Source organism: Cryptotermes secundus, unplaced genomic scaffold (assembly GCF_002891405.2).
Source record: "Cryptotermes secundus unplaced genomic scaffold, Csec_1.0 scaffold1939, whole genome shotgun sequence".
NCBI lineage: Eukaryota > Metazoa > Arthropoda > Insecta > Blattodea > Kalotermitidae > Cryptotermes > Cryptotermes secundus.
Window position 1 is genome coordinate 28,758 of NW_019731611.1, and position 7,840 is coordinate 36,597.

A 7,840-nucleotide genomic window follows, 5' to 3' on the forward strand; every position below is an offset into this window, starting at 1 on the left:
CGGCCCGATTTTGGATCGTTCCCGACGTTTTTCCTACCCTCCATAAACTTCTTAAACCACTCGAAAACTTGCGTGCGAGATAGACACTGATCACCATATACTTCTGTCAACAAATTGTAAGTTTCAGTGGCAGATTTTCCAAGTTTTGTGAGGAATTTGATGTTAGCACGTTGTTCTGCATTAGCACTCAGCATTATTCCGACGGAGCTCAGAAACACGATCCGCTTCTAACAATGGTCGCGGCCAGACTAACCGATGCACGTGAATGAAACTTTGTGTGACGGTAGAGGGAAGTCCAAGGGTCAATGCCCTACCCTCCTCTTCGTCAATGACGTGGCCGGAAATGAGTCATAAAAGTAATCCGGGTTCTTTATTGCCACACCTTGTATTTAAGAAGCTGTGTTGTGATAATGAAACAGATGTTAAAAATGAAAGGAACATTAATTAATCATGTACCATGGGAACCCACCTGTTGTTCTTATATTTAAAATTAATTCCTCATTTAGTGCCCAGTTTGCAATGTTGGTAATGATTTATTTTGAGGAATTAGTGTTTATATCTCAAGTCAGTAAAAAAAAAACCTGTCCCTGTATCAGGCAATGCAGGCCCATAGGGTTGTGAGATGTCGAGGGTCCCACATTATCTAGACAGTCAGCTCACAGATGGCAGTAAGGTTGTCAGCCATGTGCACAGGCCACCCTTTACCACCCAGGAAGATTCCTGGTTCTCATTTCTGTTAGAGGCTGAGTCAACCCCAGGGCCATAGTGCGGCTGGAAGGATTAGGTCAGTTGAAGAACTCCCGCTCACTGGGGCTCCGGTTTGTAGCATAGTGCCTCAATCAACTATGCTACTGCCTGTATGAAGTTAGTAATCTTGATAAATTTCCTCACATTAATAATTTCCTCAGCTTAATATTCAAATCCATTGCTCCACAAAGAAACCATAAAAGTCTGAGTAATGTTGTATTTCTTTGTAGTTGCAGTGTCCCATATACTGCTAAGTTCACTTTGTAACAGCACTGGTAACGCCTCTATGGTCTAGTGGTCAGAGTTCCTGGCTACAGATCCTGAGGTCCCTGGTTCGATTCCCGGCGCTCCCAGATTTTCTGAGAAGTAGTGGGTCTGGAATGTGGTCCACTCAGCCTCTTGAGGATAATTGAGGATCTATTTTAAGCGAATTGTGGCTCCAGTGAAGAAAAATGAGATTAACGGCCTTTGGGATTTGTTGGGCTGACTATGAGAGACCCGTTATCCGCAAAAGTTGGCACTAACTTCGCTGACAAGCAGCAGTCTCAGTCGGTATAGTTTACTTGCGGTGTACAGGCCACCGATTAACAATCAAGGTTCTTTACGATGTCAACTCAATGGGCATTCCACGGGGCAGAGATTGTAGTGTTTCTATGCCGCATGCAAAATGACGGTAGAACAAACGTTATCACATGACAGGTTATGATAAAATGTTCCAAAAAGGGGTGGTTCATGCGATGTCTCAGAAAAACAAAATGCCAGACTTTGCTCGAGCTGCGGCTTCTTACTTCACGCGCAGGCGCGGCAGGGACATTTAAAGAGCAGAGACACAGAATGAAATCACGAGCGGTAAAGTCGCTGTACTTAATTAAGCATCAGCCACGACCACTCCATCTCACCCCATACCAGAGGACACAGAATAAACTGGGGTCACTTAAGGAAAAGTTGGAAGTAAATTAAAATCGCCAAATCCTATTTTGCAAATTAATTTAATATCTAGAAACCCGCCGTTTCTCTTACTATTAATAAGAACACGTTATAAAATCTAATCGTGATGATTATGATAAAAAAGTAAAGGTGTCCCTGTTCTGAACGAATTAAGCACTACGCTTTCAAGGTGTATGGCGGAATGAATATGTAGATCCACATATTCTTGGCCTCGGTACTAGATGGAGGCTAGTTTTCAGCTTCACGTCCCGGGCGCTTTACCCCACAGGAAGCGCACCGGTACCCGGGTAATAATAATAATAATAATAATAATAATAATACGTTATGTCAGACTTCGACTAATCTCAATGTCTGAAGGTCATTACGAAAAATAACTTTCAGATTTGTGACAGCACATTGAAATTAAGTGGCTAAGTGTTTAAACTTCTGCAAACGAGATAAAAGAGTAGTGAATATATAACGACCATACCTTGAGTACTATATTACTTCAAAAGTGATAATAAAGGAAAAACATCAACGGCTGTTAACTGACTGCCTTGAAGAAAATGGCGTTTGCCGTTGGTGAGTTTGTTATATGTCAGAGTCTTTAGATGAAACCACACTAACTGATCAAAATTGTTCGGAGCAGCTTCTAGATGCTTCGAACATTTGTCTGACAAATGCTTCTTCATCTGTCTTCAAGAATTAGGCTCTCTAGTCTGTTCCCATTCAGAATTAATTATGAATGAATCTTTTAGAGTTGGTAGGACTCCTTGGACGGGGATCAGCCCATCTCAAGGCCGCTACATATACAAAAAACAAACATAGGACAAATGCAGACGGATATTCATGACTGAAGCGCGTTCGAACCCACGATCTTAATGTTTAAGCGGACGAAGACAATTGCTGCCTTATACCGATCGGTTGTGAATATTTTTGAAAACTTTTTCGCCTAGTGGATTTTAATCTGCTTATTAAATTAGGCCACTTACTAACAAAGAGAAGTGTGCCTACCTACATCAAAAAGTAGTGCAAAATAACAAACATAAGATGAGCACGTATTAGAAACACGTCTTTCCTTAGTTTAAAATATTGTGTAAAACTATTAAATTATATCGCTAGTAGAATATTAGGATAACAGACTGTTGTTGATATGTTATGTTTTACCTATTATGTTATGTTGTGAAGGTAATTTGATCTCTGACATTAAGGGAGGAACATAGACTGAGGGTGTTTGAGAGAGGATGCTGAGGTAGTGCAAAATAACAAACATAAGATGAGCACGTATTAGAAACACGTCTTTCCTTAGTTTAAAATATTGTGTAAAACTATTAAATTATATCGCTAGTAGAATATTAGGATAACAGACTGTTGTTGATATGTTATGTTTTACCTATTATGTTATGTTGTGAAGGTAACTTGATCTCTGACATTAAGGGAGGAACATAGACTGAGGGTGTTTGAGAGAGGATGCTGAGGAGAATATTTGGAAAAGAGAGAGGTGAAGTGTCAGGAGGTTGGAGGAAACTTCATAATGAGGAGTTTCATAACTTGTACTCTTCTCAAAGTATAATTACGAGTAGAATGATCAAGTCAAGGAGGATGAGGTGAGCAGGACATGTAGCACGAATGGGGAAGACGAGGAATGCATGTATGATATTGGTGGGAAAGCCGGAAGGAAATATGCCACTGGGAAGACCAAGGCGTAGGTGGGTGGACAATATTAAAATGGATCTTGAGAGAGAGGATGGGACGGTATGAACTGGATTGATCTGGCTCAGGATAGGGACCAGTGGAGGGTTCTTATGAACACGATAATGAACCTTCGGGTTCCATAAAATGCTGAAATTCTTGAGTAGCTGCAGAAGTGACGGCTCCTCAAGAAGGGCTCAGCTCCATGAGTAATTTTTTTTAATTCTCTTAGTGGGGGGTGGAGTCCAACTGGGTCCACTCGGCACGGCGGCCACTGATGGGCCTATTGTAGCCTGCCCTGGGTGATTATGATGGAGAATTTGGTGGAATGAACATTGGCAGGAGAAACCGAAGTACTCGGAGAAAACCCTCCCCAGCGCCACTTTGTCCACCACAAATCCCACATGACCAGACCCGGGATCAAACCCGGGCCGCCGCGGTGGGAAGCCAGTGACTAACCGCTTGAGCTATGGCGCGGCTATTCGTTTCATGAGTAAACAAGTATGTTGTGAGGGTAATGCACAATATATATAACAAACACTTATTTTTGTAGGAACTTCAGTTTTAAATAACTTTATCATGAAGGTCAACTAGGATATTGACTACACCGCAGACACAAAGAATAGTTGCAATTAAATGAGTGAAGTTTAAAGAAAGCACGTTGTAGGAACTAAAAAGGTGAGGTTGGAGGTGACCTTCAATGGCATAACATCATAAAACAATTCGTTAAAACTGGTGAATTTATCCAGAGGTTGAGAAGGGGATATACAATGCGGCAAAGCGAAATTATGAGACTATTTCTATCCATTAGAAAGAAAAGCAGAATATTATTTACCTCAAAATCGCGTTAATTTATCTGGTTTCATAAACTGAAAATGTAGAAGATGAAGTTGACTCAATGCGAAATTAATTAAGCACCATACCATGAATACATGTTGGAGAGTGGAGGTATAGCTCCACCATTCCTGACCTCGGTCCTAGATTGGGCTGAGTGGTCAGCTTCACGCTCTTTTCGCTTTATTCTTGGGGAAAGAGCCCCGGTACCTAATAAATAGGAGCCTGCCGTGGCCCTAGAGCCGGTATGGAACCTGTTGAGAAATTTGCAGCCCGTCGCTATACCCACAGAGCTGTCCCGGCTCCTGTTTCATAAACTATAGATTATAACTTAACAGCGATATAATTTTAGTCGTCGATTTTATGTATGAACCTGGTCCGAAATGCCGAAGTGAGAAGTGCTGTGTGGAGGAGGACCTCTGAAACTCAGAAAGAAGCAATAAATGAGTGTTGAAAGCTGGGTAACGAGACCTGTGTATCCGTATTACTCATTGGGTGATTAAATCAGATTTTTTTATTGCTAGTGGGGTGGGACTAAGTCTCTTGTACTGCTGCCACTTCTGGCCTATTGTACCAGCCACAGATGATAGGTGAGGGTGATTGTGGAGCAATTGGTGGAATGAAGATTGGCAGGGGAAACCGAAGTACTCGGAGAAAACCTGCCCCAGCGCCACTTTGTCCACCACAAATCCCACTTGACCAGACCCGGGATCGAACCCGGGTTGCCGCGGTGGGAAGCCAACGACTAACTGCTTGAGCTATGGCGCAGGATTAAAGCAGATAGTGAGGGCATGTAACTTCCATGGAGGAAGAAACGAGGAATATATCCACAGTTAGGACTGAATAAATCCCATACAAAGAAATCATTTGGACCTAGAGGAAATGGGTAGTTGCTCTTATGTCAGTCTTAGAAAAAGAATTGTCAATTTGTGAACCGTGTTGAAGAGGCTTAAGCGTGGGCCCAGTGCCAGGATCTGGTTTAGACGGCGTGAAATATCTGATGTTACAAACACAAGGAAACATTTCGATCGTCTTGTGAATGTAAGCCACCGAAAGAACAATTTAAACCACTGGATTAGTTATGTAGTCTGTTCGGTAAGGCACTGGGTTGGTTAGTTAACTCATTTAAATATTAGCAAGGAGTAGATTCTAAAAGGTTCTGACGATTGTGTATAACACTCAGAATTACTGAGTTTTGGGACTTTGTGCATCGTCCGGTATTCTAGAAACTAGAAAACACAACGTAAGGTTTGAGGTTTTCACAGCGGTGGCTATGAAGAATGCGGACTTCTGGGATGTGGTACCGTGTAGATTTGTGTGAACAGACGTTTTGGAGGAACGTATCGCCCCCCCATCTTCAGGGTAGGATAATCCGCGAGCGTCACATCCCAGAAGACGTCATTCTAGAAAACACTTTTCAAAAACTGGATCTCTTTCCATCCTCAAATGAGGGGGGTGGGGAAGACACCTACTGCTGCGTCCCTTAGAAAGAGCTAACCTCAGTCATGGTCCAGTGATTGCAGTTAGTTCTTTCTAAGGACCCCCCCCTTACCTGAGGATGGAAACAGATCCAGTTTCCAGAATGTTGTGTTTACTAGTTTCTAGAATACCGGGTAATGGACGAAGTCCAAAAACCCAGTAATTCTGAGTAATGAGGGTGTCTGAAACAGAAGTGCTGAAGAGAATATTTGAACCTAACTGAGTACAAATAAGAGGGCTGAGATAATGAATTAATGAGGAGAGTCATAATTTGCACTTTTCGTTTAACATTGTCCGCAGGGCCAAATCATGCGGCTTGGGATGGGCGCGATATGTAGTATTCATGGTAGACACGAGAAATGCACATAAAATTTCAGTTGAAAGCTGATATAAAGAGACCACTTACGAGATATAGATGTGGAGGGAAGGCTAAAATGTATTTTAAAATGAGAGTGTATGAGTGTGGAGTGGATTCTGACCGCTAAGGATGGATCCAGTGGCGATCCATTCTGAAATGACAATAATCTGTGAATGGGAAGGAAATAGTCGACCTCTTGAGCGACTGTCAGTTTCCAAAGGAATTCCCTGCCTAATAAATTCTGTCAACCGGTTAGTGAATACATTCAAGACGACTGTTTACGAACTGTTAAGGAAGCAGCATTCATGATCCTATTTAAAGTACCCTCCGGCCATTCACGCAAGAACCCGAGATTTGCAACACAACCTTATCATGTTGGCGGGTTCCGGTTATAAACTGTACCTGGTACTGTTTGAATATACGCCTAAAGCCGAGAGCTGAAGCTGGCGCTTAGCAATATTCCGTTCTACCAAGCTCAGTAGAGTCGGGGTTCAGACTGGTCGTGAAGTGTTCCACAGACCCCCAAATCACTCCACTATTACAGAATTTCCAAACATTTTATGGAACCAAAACGTTCACTCACAATTTCACACAAGCCTGCCACTAGTGGCTGTCCTCAGCCGCATGAATACAGTCCATACCACGCCAGTGATAATATATTCCTTGGATAGTTGCAGGTCATAACTCATTTACATTAAACTGGTGATACATGATCATGATGCCTGGCTATTGGTTTTAAGAAATAAGCCCATTTCTAGTTTCCACAATTATTGGAACCTTACTTCAGAGAAAGAAATAATAACTGGATTAATAGCGCTTCTTAAAGCAGTATCTATTTCAGAACTTTAATGTACATGTTTTCCTATAGTCTGTGGTGGGGAACTCAGAAATACATCCATACTTCCACTGACAATTGAAAGGTTAAATAACAACTTCAAAGTATTCTAGCTTACTTTATATTATTGCCTCTCTCTCTGTCTCTCTCTTAACTCACTACTCCTTATCTGCAAATCAGTTTACCTCTACCAATATATTGTGACATGTTGACCCCTACCTCCCCAGCTGCACGTAGCTGTAACGTAGCACTCGCGTAATAGGCGAGTAATCACCCCGCATCCTGGTAGCTATGCAACGCGCGGTGACATCACGAGCGGAGCCGACGTTAGCCGAGTCCCCGCGACCATGAACCTATGCAAAGCGAATCAACAGCGGTGACGTCACCGAGGGATATCGCGGTTGCTAGGCAGCAGTCAACAACTCCGGACAGCGTGGCTAGCAACAAGGCACCAGACGACAATTGTCCGATCAAGGCTACATAAGGAGCAGCGAAGGCTATTCACAGTCAGTCAGTTAGTCCTGGAGCTACCTCCGAGTTAGTTCCGAGTTAGCCAGCAACTAGTCAGTTGTATTCTGGCATTTGGAGTGTAATATTTGTGATACTGCAGATAGCAGTAATCGTCAGATTGTAATTTGGGTGACTGTAAGAGCGAATGTGAAATAAAATTCGCTGTATCAAAGACGGCGTGAAGTCATTTGTTGCATTATACGCCCAATACGCGACAATATATTAAGCTTTATTGTGATGTGAGACAAGATTTGTTATGCTTCTCTTAAAAATCTTATGGCTGCTTAAAGCAATTCAATTCATGTTTCTTTACATGCAAACTTAACAGCACAGAGGCCAATTACAAAGCTAGCACGAATAGAAGAAATACACAAAAATAATTACAAAATAAAATACAAAAATTGTACTCTATATTAATTACACAGTTAGCATGAATAAAATTCAGGACCAAACACACA

General features: G+C 42.1%; 1 pseudogene; it reads left to right on the forward strand.

Annotated features, from left to right (window-relative positions):
• LOC111867316 overlaps positions 1-7,110 on the forward strand; it is a 13,067-nt pseudogene extending 5,957 nt beyond the window's left edge.
• Positions 7,111-7,840: the final 730 nt, after the last annotated feature.